Below are 18,943 nucleotides of genomic sequence, written 5' to 3'. Positions count from 1 at the left end.
CATGCGGTCTAATCGCACGCACCACGCACAGGGTATACGGGTGGGTTTACAGCGGCGTCTTTTCGGAGCGAATAACGCGACTGCCTTTAGCAAGGCTAGTGTGCCTGATAAGCTTCCCTGGGTCGACCCCGTGGTGCTCACTCGGGTGAACCCCTGACAAGAGCTAATCGAACGAACACACTCACCCTCTCGTGGTGATGGCATGTACCTCAGGTCACCCCAAGTGACCCACTCCACAAGCAGGGCATTGGGGGGGGGGATGGGGGCTGACCCGGATGAGCCCCGTCAAAGCTATTCGAACGTACCGGGGCAGATCGGGGTCGACCCAGGGAAGCTAAACGAACGCACCCACTATATTGAGTGCGCCCCACGTGGTCAAACATACGGAGCATTTAGTCTGAGAATATTTCCTGCACTCTTTCATCCTCTAGACGTACAATACCGACAGGCAAGTACCGGACTCGGCTGGTACGGCTACTGCTTATTTTAGTGGTGTTAAAACCAAGACAGCAGTGATAGGGCTAGACGATTCTGCTATTAAAGGAGATTGTAAATCTAGTCTCAATGCTAATGTGGAGTCTGTTATGATATCTGCTCAAAAGTCTGGTAAGTTTTAAAGAACGTCAACATATTCATATAATGTTTTATAACACACCTCTTGCCTTTTCTGTATTCTGGTTGGCTGAACACGGTCTCGTGGGATGAGCTTAGTCTAGTGATCGGCGCATGTGTTTTGCGGGAACTAGCTCTTTGAAAATAGTGCCCGGTTACAGCGCCCTCTCTTGACTTGAACCGTGAACAGCAACTACAAAACATCCTTTCTTTTCCACGTGTTGTTCTTATTTCACATTTAAGACCGACACAATTCGGTACTAGTGTACGTCTATTCCCCCCTCGGGCATGTTAGTGACCAGAAGAGGTGCCTATTTCCATTGGCCTTCAGCCTCGGGAAATAGGTCCCTCTTCTGGTCACTCAAAGTCCCTCGGGGGTAGACGTACAATTACCTCATTGCCAGTCAATATGTGTATAATAATTATGATTTACTTTCATTGATTTGTTGTCATGTGTTTTGTAATAATTTTAATCTTGTGTTCTTGAAATTGTATCGATCGAATATAATATAGCTAATAAATTAGGTTTTCGTTGCTTTGTGTGCTTTCTAAAGGCAAGGCAACGGGATTCGTCAGCACTGCCCGTGTGACACACGCTACCCCTGCCGCACTTTACGCACATTCGCCCCATCGAGACTGGGTGTGTGACTCTGATATACCGCAGAAGGAAACTGACATCGGTTGCATTGACATCGCTCACAGCAACTCATAACACTCGGACAGGATACACAGGTACAATCTGCAACATTGACACAAACCAGTGTTTGCGTTCACTATTCTGAATGTACCGTTTGATTATTCGCCACCCTCTGTCATGGGTGTTATGGTTTTTGAATCAAAGTATCTCACAAACTGACCGGCACTGAAACAGGTAGCTGGAAGCACTCGATATAGAACATAATAGATGTTAAATTAGAACGATATAGAACAGTTAATCAATTTATAGAATTTTTCAAGCGTGCTACATAATGAAAGGTTGGCGAAAGCCATTATTTCAAACTTGTCAGTATCACCTTATGCATGGTGTCCGTTAGCCTTGATCAAGGCGCTACAGCCAGCCGCGACCTGCAAAATCCCAGTCCCCGTCGCTGAGTTCCGCCAGCGCACCCCATACATAACACAGTGCATATAATACGTGTACAGCGTATGTACACACACATACCTACTGTATGTTTGTACATTACATGTACCATCTGTATGGTACACGTATGGTACATCATGAGTACTTCTAAGTAGCGCCTTGATGGTTTTGTAACTGCCAAAATTTAGGGCGGAGCTCATTATGGTAATATTTACTAACAACCCGTTCTCATTGGTTGTTGGTTGACCTATAAACTCTTGCTGCGATGTCAATCACAACGTTCTGCAAGCACACGCACGTGCTCCGACGTAAACAACAAGCCGTGGCTGCTGTGCAAAAAAATGCAATGGCGGCGGGCGAGAGGAAGAAATCCCTACCCTAAAACAAAGTTGTGTAAATCAATGGTGTATAATTTGCAACAGTAGCCTACATCGTGGCACAACTGCAGAAGCTTTCAACAAGATAAAACAACCAAGTTTAATGCACCAATCATGGATTTAAAAATACGAAGGAAGAAAATGGGACCATACAGTGTGTGAAGTGTGTTTGAGAAAAGTTCAAAAAGTATCAAGGTGTCATGGGTTTCCGGCAATGGCTACTTGGTTAGAATTATGTTGGGCATACCCCATCCCCTTGAAGCACTAACATTTAATAAGATTCTGTTTTCCCCATTTCAGACCAGATGAGATAAGAAACCCAGCTGTTTATTTTGTCTACACATACTATGCGTTACGTTTCTCGCAGTAAATCAAAGTTGGGGATCGAAAATAAATTATGTGTTGGTCAAAAACATACCAGACGGTAGAAGATGGCGTGTGGCTGAACAACAACTATAAGTAAAGATCAATTTCATAAACTAACTCTTGCCATACTACTACACTACAACGTTACACTTATAGTAAAGCAGCTTCCCATTCAGGGACAAATCTACCAGCTACATTGTACTGATGCTAGTCCTCGTGTTATAATGAAACACAAGACAACGGGGCCAAGGAACCCCTCCTCACTTTGAAGTTTTTTGACACCGTACCGACCGAGCGAGGCTTGTCCGGCTCACATCGGTAGCCCGAGTACCGTCCGGCAGCGCATTCAGACCCATTATACACCATAGTGACACCACGCTCATGTCCATACAGCTAGCTAGCGTACAGCGTTACACACACAAACATACACACATGGACGTGGCATGATTGCTAGCAGTAATACGTCATTCTCAATCGCGCTTGTGATTGGCCAATGTTTAGAATGACATGCCCAGATCATGCACGCCCTTTTATCGGAATTCCGATAAAGCTGTTACAGACCCATCAAGGCTGTTGTTTGAGCCACGTGTGCGAGGTTGAAAGTAGAAAGACACGACCGTACTCACGACTTCGCTATACAGTTCTCACTGTACAATGTACTGTACATACAATGTACTGTATACATGTACATTGTTCGTGTATGCACAGCGTGCAGACTGCCGAATCGCGCCGGGCCGGGGCACACTACGCCAACAGCCTTGAGTCAAGGCTAGGTGTCCGTCTATTTAAGAAGCAGCTTCCTAGAATACCCTTCCTGCTAGTCATTGCTGCATGCCGACCACCAACTTCATGGTACGGTCATTTTTATACTAATTCTTCATGAATCTATGCCAGGTTATAATGGGTGGGGGAAGGATGGAAATGTTACCGAGAGAAGCTGCCGACCCAGAGTATCCTAAAGACTCTTCTAAAGCTGGATTTAGAAATGATGGACGAAATCTCATTGGTTTGTAAACCTGATAAAACTTAAACCCAATTATTGATGACTATTGCACCATTTTGCTTTAACAGCTTCTGATCCCATCCAGATTCCATAGAAACCGAGCTACTGAAATCAAAAATGCTGAATTGATAATGGTGAATCAATAATTTGATCGAAAATAATTAGTCGATATTGGTGAGTCGATATTTGTAAACCAATAACGACTACTCGATGTTGGTGAATCGAGAATGGTGATTCGATAATATTTGTGAATCAATAACGGTGAACCGATAGTCGTAAAAATATAACTGTGTATCAGAAATGGAGAGTCGATAATGGGAAAAGATAATGTTGAAACGACCATGGTAAATCAATATTGGTAAGTCGATAATGGTGAATCGATAACTGTCCATGAGCCACAAGGCGCTGACATTACCACAGAGACAGCATGGTGCGTTTTTACAAATCCAAAATTATGTATGATGTATACTTTACATATAATTTAGTACTATTAGTTACGTTTCACTCCTAAGCCAGGAGCTTTGTAAATTATATGTAAGTAACATCATACATAATTTTGGATTTGTAACAACGAATCTTTAATTTAATATACTTCCGCAATCCAGATGAACTTATTTAATGGTAATGAATCTATTCGTCTTATTTTTTTTATTTTTTTTTTTTATTTTTTTGTTCTGTTTAAAGTTTGTTTTCTTGTAGAAGTATCTCTCATCGAAATAGTTGCACTTGATCAAACCTTGACTTTATAGATGTTTTCAAGATAGTTATAGTTCCACAGCATTTAGTTTTCTTTCGGTCACATGAAGCTCTTAACAATCAAGTAAAGGATTTATTTCACTCAATGTTTTACAATAATGTTTTGTTTAAGACGAATGGCAAGCAGGTAAAGACAAGACAAACAGCAAGTACGTGTGGAATTTGGAACAATTTAAAGACGTCAATCCACTTGAAACTGACAACCTTTTAGGTGAGTTGTTGTTTCATGTACCAATTTGAACAAGTACAATCAATCGTCTGTATGGCACAAGCCAACCAAGGTATGTCGTTTGGAACATGATTTTGCCTACAACCCTTGCGCCTCATCTATACTGAGCTAAATGTACATGTACGTACATGATGTGGGGTTGTGTCACTTATTGGCACGGGCTTTAGGCTAGATGCCGCACGTCGTCACTTACAAACTGTGGTGACATTAGACGTTTAGACGTAGGCTACCATAGTTGCCGTATATTGAGAGTTAAAGTCACCTGGAAGTGGTATTTTTTCAAAATAAAGCTTTTGTCACTAATATATGTGTTTTGATGAGTTGAATGTGAATAAACAGTTAACTAAGGTTTTAAAAAATCAGTTCTTATGTTATTTACAAATTTAAGAGTAGACCCCGACCCGAGAGGGCGCTGTTCGTGACGTCACTCGAGGCAAACTTTGCCTGTAATGCGTAGAGTAAACACAATTGCAAAGTACATGTACGGACCAAGTCGTGAGTTTTTACGTTAAAAAAAAAAAAAAATGTTTTTTTCCGGCAATGCCGACCAGGTGATTGCTGCTGAATGCAGAAAAAAAACTTTTTGAAATGTACCAACTCATGACTTGGACGTACATGTACTTTGCACGTGTGTTTACTATACGCTTTGCAGGCAAAGTCTGCCTTGAATGACGTCACAAAAGGGGTAGGCGGAGTCAGCCCCCCAAACAACTTTATATATTTTTTAAACATATAAATCGTGACAAACAATTACTAAAAGCAATGTTTTATTGTTCGTAAGCATATACTCTTATGTTTGAAAGAAAAACAATTCTATTTCCAGGTGACTTTAAGTTTTATATTCCAGCAAACCTAATTCGGTTTTACCCCATTACATTACTTTTTTTTCACTTTTTTTTATTTTTTATATTTTTTATATCACAATATTTCGTACAATCTGTGTCCGTCTTATTAGAGAGGTTTCGCAGAGTCGCGGATACGAATACGCATACAGATATCGAACCGTACGCGTTCGAGTCAAGTGAGCTGTGTAGTTTTGTTTTGCAAAATTCTAACGAATACCCTCAACTTGAGGCTCAAGAGGGCGCTATTAACCAAATGTACAGTACATAAAAACTCCACAGCCTATTTGCACCACTGTGAACAAAGAGGGCGCATGATTCAAATCATTCGCGTTTCTGGCGTGCCCGCAGCTGGACGTGAACTGGCTCGTCTCCGGTTGGAGGATCAGAAACCATAGAGGCCTTATTGAGCGCAATATTCTGAAGGGATTTCGGGTGATGTATACAATTATTCATGTAGTAAAGTGGCTAAGGGTATAACCCCGAAAAGGTACATGTTTTATTCGGGGTATTTCCGCCGTGTTACAGCTGTAATGTATCACTGTGGCACTACTTTATGATCGGCTCATGAATATATATATAGTGCACAGTCCATGTATGTATACCAGGTCAAAGGTTATGTGAATAAACCACTTCTCAAAATGGCAGCTATTCTGTGCTAGACTACTCTGACACTTAAGTATTTCTCCACGTAAATACACCACAACTGGCGACGAGGATGGGATTATTAGCCTGCTATGTTAAAGATCTAAGTATTGTGATATTAAGAGTACAAATTTAATGTACAAATTCGCCAGGGTAGCTGCATAAAATGTGGAAATTTGGAGTGAATATTGATCCGTTTTACAACACCAGTGAGGGTATGTACATATACACATAGACTGAATCTGACAGTTCATCTCTACTCGTGTGGCGTACGCATTGCCGATTGCTGTTACATGTAATTCTGTGAACTTGAGCTACCATTCTAGATCATGGCTTCATCAATGATTGGCAGAATTGATCCCTTTGATGGGACAGAGGAAGACTGGCCTACATATATTGAAAGGCTTGAACAATATTTTGATGTGAACTCAATCCCAGCAGCCAAGAAAGTGCCTGCACTTATCAGCCTTATTGGACCAAAGACGTATGGGCTCTTGAAAAATTTAACTACGCCAAACAAGCCATCCACAAAGACATACAAGGAGTTAGTTGAAATTTTATCACAACACTTGTCACCCAAGCCACTTGTCATCGCTGAACGTTTTCGTTTCCACAAGCGAGAACAACTTGAGGGTGAGAGTGTCAGTACTTACCTCGCTTAACTCCGACGGTTTGCTGAACATTGCAATTTTGGTGACTATTTGAATGATGCCCTCCGTGACCGATTTGTGTGTGGGTTACGGGCAGGAAGTATCCAGAAGCGACTGCTCGCTGAGGCAAAACTAACACTAAACAAAGCCTTGGAAATGGCCACTGCAATGGAAACAGCTGCTAAGGATGCAGTTGAGCTTCGTCAGCAGTTAAAACCTGATTCTACTGTTCACAAATTTAATGTGAAATCACGCTCCCAATCTTCAACTTCATGCTACCGCTGTGGAAGGTCAAATCACAGCCCAGATCAGTGTCGATTTAAAGACGCAACTTGCCATTCCTGTGGGAAACCAGGCCACATTGCGCCTGCATGTCGTTCAAAGCCACCACAGACCCCTTCGAACAAAACGTTCAAACCTAATCCAAACAGACGTAAGCATACTTACCAGGGGAAGGCGCAGTCAACAAAAGTCATGGAGAACATTCCAAATGATGAACAGGAGGATGATGAAATTTTTATCGGAAGAGTCAATATCAACAATGTAAATTCTCGGTGTGACATGAGCACAGCGATATGGGTCACACCGAAAGTCAACAATATCCCGATCACCATGGAAGTTGATACAGGATCTGCCATTTCGATCATTTCAATGGCTGACTATCGAAAACTCTTACCGACAGTAACTCTGCAACCATCAAAAGTAAAGTTGCAAACATAAACAGGAGAAAGAGTTTCCCCTGCAGGATTGCTGACAGTACATGTCCAGTACAAAGAACAGAGTTGTACACAGAAACTGTACGTTGTCGAAGGAGGTGGTCCTCCCCTCTTCGGTCGTGATTGGCTCGCTACAGTAACATTGGACTGGCCAAGTATTTTAGCCATGAGAACCTCCTCCATGGATATGAGAGACACTCACCTCAACTCGCTGCTCAAGAAACATGAGAAGCTATTCAGTGATAAAGTTGGTGAGTTACAAGGCATTAAAGGGAAACTAACGCTCAAAGACAATTCGTCCCCCGTATTTCTCAAAGCAAGACAAGTGCCATATGCACTGCGACCTAAAGTTGAGATGGAACTAGAAAGACTGGAACGTGAACATATAATAACTCCAGTTGCCACAAGTCAATGGGCAACGCCTATCGTACCAGTTCCAAAGAAAAACGGCGGAGTTCGAATTTGCGGTGATTTCAAGGTTACAGTCAATGCGAACTTAAAGATTGACCATTACCCCTTGCCTAAAATTGAAGATGTATTTGCAACACTCGCAGGTGGACAAAGATTTAGCAAGCTTGATTTGACTCAAGCATATCTACACATGGTTATGGAGGATGAGTCAAGTAAATTGTTGACACTCAACACACACAAGGGACTTTTTCAGATGCATCGCCTTGCATTTGGAGTAGCATCCGCCCCAGCCATATGGCAGCGTACTATGGAGCAAATCCTCCAAGGAATTCCAGGTGTGCAGTGCATACTTGACGTGATGATTGTGACAGGTCGTGATGATAGAGAGCATCTTCACAACCTCGAGCGAGTCCTCAATGTTCTTGATGACCGCGGATTAAAACTCAACAAGTCAAAGTGTGAGTTCTTCAAGAAACGCGTTGTCTTCTGTGGGCACGAGATTGATGCTGAGGGACTACATAAGACTCAGGACAAAGTCAACGCAGTGAACAATGCCCCACAACCAACCAATGTCAGCCAAATGCGCTCATTCCTTGGGCTCATCAATTACTACCACCGCTTTCTACCGAATTTGGCCACTATACTGCACCCACTCAACAGACTGCTTGAGAAGAATTAACCATGGGTTTGGACTGCAGACTGTGAAAATGCATTCAACAAGGCCAAAACTCTGATCACTTCTAAGGAAGTTTTGACACATTACAACCCAGATCTACAGGTGAAGTTAGCTTGTGATGCCTCACCATATGGGTTGGGTGCTGTGATGTCTCACGTTATGCAAGATGGATCTGAGCGGCAAGTCGCATACGCATCACGCACACTATCTTCGGCAGAACGTAACTATTCACAGATTGATAAGGAAGCCTTAGCACTGATATGGGGTGTTAAGAAATTCCATAACTATCTCTATGGAAGGAAATTCACGCTGGTTACAGACCATCAACCGCTCACATCCATATTCAACCCTGCAAAGAGCATTCCTGCGACTTCCGCGTCACGATTGGTGAGATACGCGATATTTCTTGGGAGTCATGACTATGACATTGAATACAAAAATACAGCGAAGCATTGTAATGCCGATGGACTGTCGAGATTGCCATTGCCAGAGGTCACTCATGAGTACAGTGACCCAGATAATCTTCTCTATGTCTCACAACTCGAAATTTTGCCAGTGATATCTTCACAAGTAGCTCGGGAGACAGCATATGATTTGACAGTCGCCCAGGCTCGTGAGTATACCATGAAAGGGTGGCCTCACACTCACGACTCCGTCCTTGCACCATTTCATACACGCAGAAATGAACTCTCTGTACATGAGGGATGCCTTATGTGGGGACTACGCGTCGTAATTCCGTCCAAGCTTCGCAAGAAAGTCCTTGATGAGTTACATTCAGGGCACCTCGGTGTTGTGAAAATGAAAACACTCGCACGAGGCTATGCTTGGTGGCCTGGGATTGATCATGATATTGAACAAATTGCCAAAGGATGCTCTGGATGCCAAAGAGCTCAGCGTAATCCAACTTCAGCACCACTCCATATATGGGAATGGCCAACGACCCCATGGCAACGCATCCATATTGATTATGCCGGACCGTTCCTTGGACAAATGTACCTAGTGGTCGTGGATGCACACTCAAAATGGCCAGAGGTTGTGTGTACCAAATCATCGAACACAACTCAGACCATTGATTTTCTTCGTGACATTTTCTCACGCAATGGAGTTCCCGAACAGCTTGTTAGCGATAATGGGCCCCAGTTCACGTCTGAGGAATTCCAAATTTTCCTCAAGAGCAATGGTATCAAACACATCCGATCTGCTCCGTACCATCCAGCAACCAATGGGCTGGCTGAACGATTTGTACAGACTTTTAAGCAAGCTCTAAAATCTATGGCGGGGGAGAAAGGATCAACATCAGCAAAACTCGCTAACTTTCTTCTTGCTTACAGAAGTGCACCTCACAGTACAACAGGACAATCGCCTGCTATGCTATTCATGAAGCGACAGCTTAGATCTCGCTTGGATATTTTGAAACCGGATATTCGCCGCCGTGTTAGTGACAAACAAACGGACCAGACAGCTGCACATAGATCCGCTAGTACAACACGAGAGCTTCAGGTTGGACAGACAGTCTCAGTTCGCGATTATCGAGGCAGAGAAAAGTGGATTCTTGGTGTTGTGCACTCTCGAAACGGTCCCCTGTCGTATGAAGTGCGCGTAGGGCCAGATATGATTTGGCGCAGACATATCGACCAGATTTTGGATTCTGATACAGGTGTTACCCCTGACATTGATCAACCACAAGAACTAGCACCAGAGATAGCGACAACTCCATCAACAGGCGCGCAACCCTCTTATGATGAAGAGACACAAAACCCTAAAACTCTAGTGCCAGTTAGGTCCCCAGTGCGTGAACATCGCTACCCATCACGTCAACGCAAACCTCCAGATAAACTGAACCTTTAGTCTTAAGAACAGAAACAAAGCAAAGTGGAGTGAAACAGTTGATTTATTACTCATGTTTGTTTTAAAAATATTTACCCCCCAAAAAAAAATGCCATGCAAAACAAAACAAGAATTCTTACTATCCTGATATAAGGAGTGCAACAAACTACATGTGTATTTTCCAGAACTTTATGAATAATTAAAAGTAAACTGCTGAACATTTACATCACTTCATAATTAGTGAGGAGGACGTGTAATGTATCACTGTGGCACTACTTTATGAACGGCTCATGAATAAAGTGCACAGTCCATGTATGTATACATGTCCATGTATGCATGCATGTATGTATACAGGTCAAAGGTTATGTGAATAAACCACTTCTCAAAATGGCAGCTATTGTGTGCTAGGCTACTCTGACACTTAAGTATTTCTCCACGTAAATACACCACAGGATCCATCTAGTATGGGGCAGTTTTGAAAACCAAACATTGATTTTGAAACAACATTTTCTCCAATAATTTTACTAAGTCCATATTATTCGGTACGCATTTCAAACAACTTTCATTTTGTTGTTTAGGTTAATAGGTTTTTTAAATCATCGTTGTGATATTTGGGGACGTCAACAAAGCAGAGCTGCAAATAAAGTTCAACTGATTCATAAACGATTGGGGCGAAACTACCGCTTCGTCAGTTCGTGAAACATTACCATGTGAATGATACTTTTCTTTACACTAGTTTTACGAAGTGACAAAATAGTACGCGCACCACAGTTCGTAAAACCTTCACGCAGTACACTCTCTTAGTTCTAACGATTGAAAATTCCAATCTTTGAAGCGATTGAGTTTTATAGATTGAATTTAGACTGAAAACAATTGAAAACGATTGAAATTCCCGTCTTGCGCAAAATCCAAGTCCCAATAGACTGTGCAAGTCTCGCACGTAGCGAAAACGAGAACTTAATTCGAAAAAAAGTATATTTTTGTACAAAACCAAATTGTATTGAAATTGTTATTTGTTAAAAAATTCTTAAAGATTATTATTTTTAACGTACTTTTTGTATAATTATTATTTTAATTCGTGTACATAATAATTGTGTTGTTTAAATTAACGTAAATATTATACATTTATTTTATCGGGACGAGGATCGCTGTTCGACATCGACCTGGATGGTTTTTCTAACAAACCCCGTTTGTGAATCACGTCCAATTGGTGCGATCATCACATAGGTTCAGCGATAATGGGAACGTCAATTTGGTAATATTCTTAATTGATTAGAGTAAACCGGAAACTGGAGGTCAAGTTTTTTTCTTTAGTTTTCTTCGTTAATTTGTTGAATTGATTCTACTTTTCTGTTTTTAGTCACTTATTTTTACATTCCCAAGAACATATTCACTTTTTAGAGTCATAACTTATGTTAAACTAAAATAATTGAAAGAACAAAATCTCCCCAACGTAAAACTCCATTAGGTTGGGACCACAATGGTCCCGGAAGTTCAATTTCTCGCGAGACTTGCACAGTCTATCGTGAAAAAGATTGAAAGCCGTCTCAATTTTGTCTCAATCTATAATGCGATTGAAAACTTGAACCAATCAAAAGGCTGCATTAACAAATCAATTGAGAAATCGGACCAATAAAAAACAAAACCACTAATCACGTGACGAAGAATTTCGGTCTCAATTTCTTTTTTAACTGCCGCCATTTTTGTGTGTGTGTGTGTGTGTGTGTGTGTGTGTGAGTGAATTCGCACATTTTATGAGCAGCAAATACCAGTAAAAATGGCTCGATCTCCGCGGAATTCTAGGGCCGGGGACGGAGAAAGATGGCAGTGCTTCTGCTTCGTTACCGCGTAACTAACTGAAGTAAAAGACCCGTTGATGTACGCCGTGAGCAAGATACAGTCACGTTTGGAGTTCGACCATGATTCGACGACGAGGCAAAACCGTGTTTTGGAATGTGAGTACTGTTTGTGTAGGTAGAATGTCAGACAACTCGTCCGTCGGACAACTCGTCCGTTCGGACAACTCGACGGTTCAGACAACTCGACCGTTCGGACAACTCGACGGTTCGGACAACTCGACTTTGAGACAACCCGACGGATGGCCAAGACAAGTCGACGGTTAATGTTGATCATTATTATTTACCAATTATTATTTATCACAAGAAGTGTGGTGTTCCCGTGAAGCCATACTTGGTGAAACATCTGTTTGTGACTATCTCGAGACTTTGTGTAAAAAACAGACTATGAGATGACCATGGTATGACTCTATGTGTAGCCAGCTAGTAGTTGTCTTCAATTTATTCAAAATAAAAGATTTTAAAAAACACAATTAAAACATTAAATAAGTAAAACATTCAGTGGCGTAACCAGAGGGGGGGGGGGCAGGGGGGCCGGCGCCCCCCCCCCCCCCCGCTCGGAACCCTTGCCCCCCCCCCCTCTTGCCCCCCCCCCCATATGAAATCAGAGATAAGTATATTCTTATAGGCCTTATATATATATAGTTTAAGGCTGCATAAAATGCTGCCGTAAAACGGAAAACTTAACATGAAAAATGCGTGGAAACGCGCGCGCGATCGTATTGGCGGTAAAAGTTTGTTGTGGTTTTGCGGTTACAGAGAGTGCAGGATGTGACAAAGTTCTGTTAAATACGTGGTGGTCTGAACGCAGACCAATAGCTCCGTAAACACAAAGTCAGATCATGGAGGTAGAAATTTCTACCTCCATGGTCAGATGCACTACAGAGAAATTTACTACAGCACAAAAATGGCCAGCGAATTAGTTGCTTAGACCATTTCTTCTCCTTTGAAGCAAGCGGTGCAATTGAGAGGTAGGCCTATTATTTTTAAATATCCGTTTCGTAACTAAAATGTGATTATTAAACACCCACAATTTCGATCCCGTATTTTTGGCTTACACTTGTTACAATAAGGCCGAGTAAAAAAAGAAACATGTTTAGTGTCTGGGTTTCTCAAAAATAAGGAAGGAGGAGGGGCTTTTTATTTTTTATTTCAAGGTGGTCGCCATGAATGTCAAATATCAACTGGTTTTTTTCTGCTGCTGAAATACACAAAACATTAATGAAACAGTTTGGTCAAGGCATTCAGACAAGACATTCAGATTTTTTGTTTTTTGGCTGAGATCATTTAAAATATCCCTTTTTCAAAACAAAAGAAAAAAAAATGTGCATGAAAAAACTTAAGAAAAAAAAGAGGTGTCCTGTAAAAAGGAAGCGGGCGGGGACGCTAAACATTTCTATTTTTCTATTTTTACTTGGCCTAATATTATTATGTTTTGGGTATTTACACACCCACAAAGCCTAGTTGAGAATACCGTGTACAACTCTAAATTGGTACTTGTTGACCACAGTTGGTAATTTAATCCTTTTATACAGTCAAAAAGTTTTATCTTATACAAAATGAAATGTTCTCTAAGATTTTGTTGTTTTCGCAATCTTTTGTTACATGCTGACTATAGACTGTTTTAGAACTGCATTGGTGTGTATCAACTATATATCAGTTAACATATTTAATAATAATCTTGCACTTCTTTGGCCCCCCCCAAATTTAATCTTTGCCCCCACTTGCCCCACCAAATGAAAATGTCTAGTTACGCCACTGAAAACATTATACAGCTCTATTATTAGAAGATTTACTTTTATTTACTTTATTACCAACAACAATAACAACTCGATCATTGCTCTATGGTACAAGCAATGAAAATGCAGCGGGTCATGGTAAAAAAAAAAAAAAAAAAAAAAAATCAATTATCCTTTTGCCCGGATATAAACCCACCCACCATAATATACCCCCTCCCCCTGGGGAACGCCCTTGCATTATTGCCAAGTCGGTCGTCAGTACATCCCCACCCCAGGCCGCTTTTTACCCCTCCCGCCCCGTGCTGAGCCCCGTCACGGCCATCCGTCGACTTGTCTTGACCCCAAGTCGAGTTGTCTGACGGTTGAATAAATCATCCGTCGAGTTGTCCGAACCGTCGAGTTGTCTGAACCGTCGAGTTGTCCGAACGGACGAGTTGTCCGACGGACGAGTTGTCTGGTCTCCTGTAGGTAAACCTATACATTTTGATTTTGTAAATATTGCCACCATGTACAGGCCTACGAATGTTACTTTTTGTTCTAAGTTTAACCATGGAGGTAGAAATAACGCTATTGGCAGAAAAACCACTACAGAGTAGCTCAGTAATAAACACCGCTGTCGACAATACACGACTTTCTCTGTAGTAGTATTATAAAATGTTTAGTGTTGAGTACGTACGTTACGACAGCTGTGTGTTCCTTGATGTTGATGCAGTGTACACACGTAAGTCAAGTCATGTCAAGTTTAGCCCCATAAATCGGTCCAATCCACTATCAAGGATACGGAGTGGATTGGACCGATTTATGGGGCTAGTCAAGTTGAGCTTCTCCTATCCTAGTTTTCCTTTCAAAAATCGTAGGCATTATTTAATATGTGCTGTCCTTTTCTTACTTGGTTTTATTTAGCATGGTTTTATTTCGTTCAAGGTCAGTCACAAAATAATAATAATGAATTTATTTTAAAACAACAAAAATGTACTAACATGACAGATGCGAAAGCGGAAAAAGTAAACAATAGTTCAAGATGGCGGCGCCCATGGTTACCATGTAGGGCATACTTTGTCAACTCTCAACATGTTATTCAAAAACTTCCTTCCACCTTGTTATCTCCTTACCTCTATATATAATAATATAAGACTAAAGAGTCAATGTGATCCATCCATGATGAATCTCAAACAGTACTCAGGCTGAGCATAATTATTACTTAATAAAAGTTATTATTTGAATTTATTTTTCAGAGATTACAGGTTTCCAAGACTATCCAGAGCTGAGTTGGTAAGATAATGAAATCATTTGTGTTGACATAGTTTTCAAGATGATAGAATGGGGGGGGGGGGGGGGGTGGTCATCAGTAATGGCTCAGGCTAGGATGTTGAAAGACCAAGCCCCTCACCGGATGTTATTACCACACCCAGCAGTTATTTAAATCACCAAATAAGGTTTCATATAAAGTGTTGTTTCGGTTTGATAAAGTTTCTGTAGTGAATTTTCTGTTAATCTTATTTGTACCTTCATATTTATTTTAAAATGCAATGCATTTCTGTGTTAGTTGTAGGTAGGTTGCATCCGTTTCTTAATTACACTATTCTGGAAGTATAAATAACATAATCTTTATACTCTCTTTTCATCTTAATTTAAAGTTGCAAGTGCGTTACATTTTGTCCTACAGATCAACTTAGAACCTGGACTCCTGTTAAAGAAGAGCAAGACAATTTCATTACTATTAGGTGGAGTGGTGTTTGAGATGCACTAATTGAAATTGGGAAGAATGAATATCAAGTAGTGCAAGAGCATCTTTCGAGGATGGAAACAGTAAGTAAACGTAGCGGCGTAATTAGCCTGCGGGCAACTAGTGAATTTTACTATTTGACTAGTCGCGCCTCAATAGTTACGACTTCAACACAAGACGTAACCTGCGATTGGGAATGTGGAGTGAATTTTGACGGCACATCCCTGTTTTCGCTGGAAATGTTTTGCAAGAGTTGAACACATTTCAACTGGTGCAAATTATTTGTTGTGCATTGTGACGTCGACATTTGTGTCGAATTTTCAGGAAGTATGAAATGGGGCTTAATCAAATTTAGATTTAGGTATAGTTGATGCATTTTAAGTTATCACTCGTGCACTCGTGGAAAATGGAAAAATATAGCGCTTCTGCGTCCCTTATCCAACGAGGCTGAAGGCCGAGTTGGATAGGACGCAGAAGCGCTATATTGTTTCTGTATTCCATGAGCGCGCTTGTGATATCAAATTTATTTTCAAGCAAACTTCAAGCAATGCATACGATGATCAGCATTTGATGCAAAAGCACCACTTTTGAATGTACATTAAGTTCTTTTATCTTCAAGTATGCGCTAATCCTCCAATCAGATTTGCAGAATGGAGTGGTGATAAAAACCTAAATTGCACGGCTACCATCACTACCTGCGTATTGTGTGTTCGATGTCATGCGCCAAGTTTGCTTGAAGATAAATACATTATCACACGCGCGCTCGTGAAAATACGGAAAATTTAGCGCTTCTGCGTCCCATATCAACTCACGCCGAAGCGCTATATTTTCCGTATTCCGCTCCGGCTTGTGTGATAACTAAGCTGTACAATTTGCCTACAGCTTATAAGAACGCTTTTTTGAGTAACAAAAAAGATTGATTTCACACAAAACCTGCTAATTTTTTGTCACCATTCTGTGCAACCTTTAATAGTGTGTACACTTTGTTTCTTTAATTTCCAAGAGGATCTATCTGTGTGGACTCGGTTCCCTGGTATACTTGCTGCATAGATCAGTAAACAAGAACCAGTCCAAATATGGATCGTGCAGCAGTAGCAGCAGATCGAGTGCCTTGTGGCACCTCATTCTTAACAAACCAGTAGGTACTTGCAGTTTGTCTGCATATGAACTTTGTCAGACAGTCTTTAATTCAGTTAGGAAAAAAACTATTGACATAGATATGGCCAGGTTATCACCATCTGTGTTACCATGATGTTTGGTGTAGTGATAAGCCTCCTTAAAGTACTCAAGACCTCAATAAAACAAGTTAAAACCCTGCATTATTGACTCATTAACGTTTGTTGGAACTGCTGAGAGTGTATAATTAAAACATGATTTTTTTTGGAAAAATAATCTTCAATTTTTAGAATTGTGAACTTTTTAATAATATTATTTTACTATTGTGTTGTGGCCAGTGGGATTGAGAATAAAAGTAAAATGTTTTGGGGCATAGGTTGGTTCAAAAAGGTAAACGATGAACATTATGTTTTGATCTATTGTTTGTTTAAATTATTGCAACAAAATGCTCACTACAATTTGTGTACAGAGCGAGCATCAACATGGGAGCTTTTAATTGTTTTGTTCATCCCCTGCTCCCTGTTTAAACTATTCCTCAAAAAGAGTTTGTCGAAATGATCTTTTTGGAGCTTAACATGAGAAATATTTAGTTGGTAATATAAAAGTATTGGACTTAAAAAACAGTTCAAAACTGAGGGGAGTTTTTTTACTGAAATTGAATTAAGTGAAAACAGTGAAAAGTAGCTTAGCACAGCAAAATCGTGGTTTTCAGCAAAGAAACCATCTCACATGTACCATTTTTTACTGGTACCCTGTACAATTTTGCTACGCAGAAAACTGTTAAGCAATTCGTTGTCTAAGCAGCTTTATGAAATTGGGCCTAAGTAATTAATCAAGATCATTAACCCATTTCAAGCAATTAATAGCTGGGGACTGCCTAAACTTAATTGTAATTTACTGTGTTACTTGAATTGAATGTATTTATTGAGTTTAATGTACTGAATCGAATTGAATTGAATTAAAGCAACAATGCATTGGATTAAGAGTACTGTTCTGTGGACATGGAATTTTTGTTAAATTGTACAACTTGTGTATGTTGACATCCAATACTGATTTGGACTGAGAATTTTCAATATATTATAATGATTGAAAATTGCGAACTATTTTCAATCTTTTAATGATTGAACATTTCAAACTTTTAGATTGAAATAGTTCAATCTCAGTCAAGATTGAATTTTTTTCAATCCAAATTCGATTGAAAATTTATTGAAATATTCAATCTAATAGTTTGAAATTCCAATCGTTTTTAGATTGAAAATTTTCACTCTAAATAAAGATTGATTTTCAATCCGGACAGATTGTACCCCAACGGCAATCTGTGAAAGATTGACAATTCAATCTAATAGATTGCGTGCACAGTAAAAAATGCTTTTACGAACCGAAAGAGTTAATTACTTTTAATTATCTCAATTCAAACTAAAGTACCGATAAAATATTCACGTGTTCTGTTAAAAGTAAACCCTTTGCAACCATCCTGGAAATTTTTGCAAGAAATTGTGAGTATAAACCTCTAAAATTTAGCGTTTCAATACTCCCATTTCGTAAAACCCGATTTTCTCGTAACCCATATTTCATCTGAAGTGGCTGTTTTGTTGGTTCGTAAAGAGCGACGATATATTTTGCTTTAAAAAGAACTCTTCTTACAACACTCATTTAATAACACTTTTTTTGAAGGCTTCTTTAATACAATAACACTTTTTTGAAGGCTTCTTTAATACATGCATTAACTAACGCAATATTTTACTGATTTGGCTGGTATATACAGTAACACTCGTAACTCAAACTTATGGGACGAATATAATAGTTTATCTTGTTATTTTATTTTATTTTATTTTTACTCTTTTATAATAATAATAATAAATAATAACAAATTGTTATATAGCGCATTTCACAATAACCGTATCAATGCGCTTACTGAGTGCCCTGGTCATAGGACCAATAACAGTCCCTTTTTAATGTTTCTCAGCTCCCTGGGGAGTATTATTATTATTAATATTATTATTATTATTATTATTATTATTATTATTATATGTACATATATATTGTTTTTTTTATATATATATATACATTTTTTTTTTTTGGGGGGGGGGGTATTTTTTTTTTTTTTTTTTGGGGGGGGGGGGGGTGGGGGAACCCATATACCCCGATGTGTGTTTTAGCACTGCATACCCAGTATTTACCCGAGTTCTGTGAAAAAAATATTACTCAGGTGGGATTCGAACCAACGACCATTGCAATTCTAAAGCAGTGTCATACCAACTAGTTGCCATGACACTGCTTTTATCATATGCCTGTGATTTTTTCACAGAACTCGG

At 40.0% G+C, this 18,943-nt stretch overlaps 1 long non-coding RNA gene and 1 pseudogene across 1 annotated transcript; both read left to right on the top strand.

Moving 5' to 3' along the window:
* Positions 1 to 18,943, top strand: part of LOC139950945 (alkaline phosphatase-like) — a 446,069-nt pseudogene that overhangs the window by 149,598 nt on the left and 277,528 nt on the right.
* LOC139950800 (uncharacterized) lies at positions 15,532 to 17,613 on the top strand. The gene is made up of 2 exons (XR_011787703.1): positions 15,532 to 15,595; positions 16,516 to 17,613. It is a non-coding gene; the product is annotated as an uncharacterized lncRNA (long non-coding RNA).

The sequence above is a fragment of the Asterias amurensis genome, chromosome 18, assembly GCF_032118995.1.
Source record: "Asterias amurensis chromosome 18, ASM3211899v1".
Lineage (NCBI taxonomy): Eukaryota > Metazoa > Echinodermata > Asteroidea > Forcipulatida > Asteriidae > Asterias > Asterias amurensis.
The sequence above is the reverse complement of the archived record's forward strand: the minus strand, read 5'-3'. Positions and strand labels throughout refer to the sequence as shown.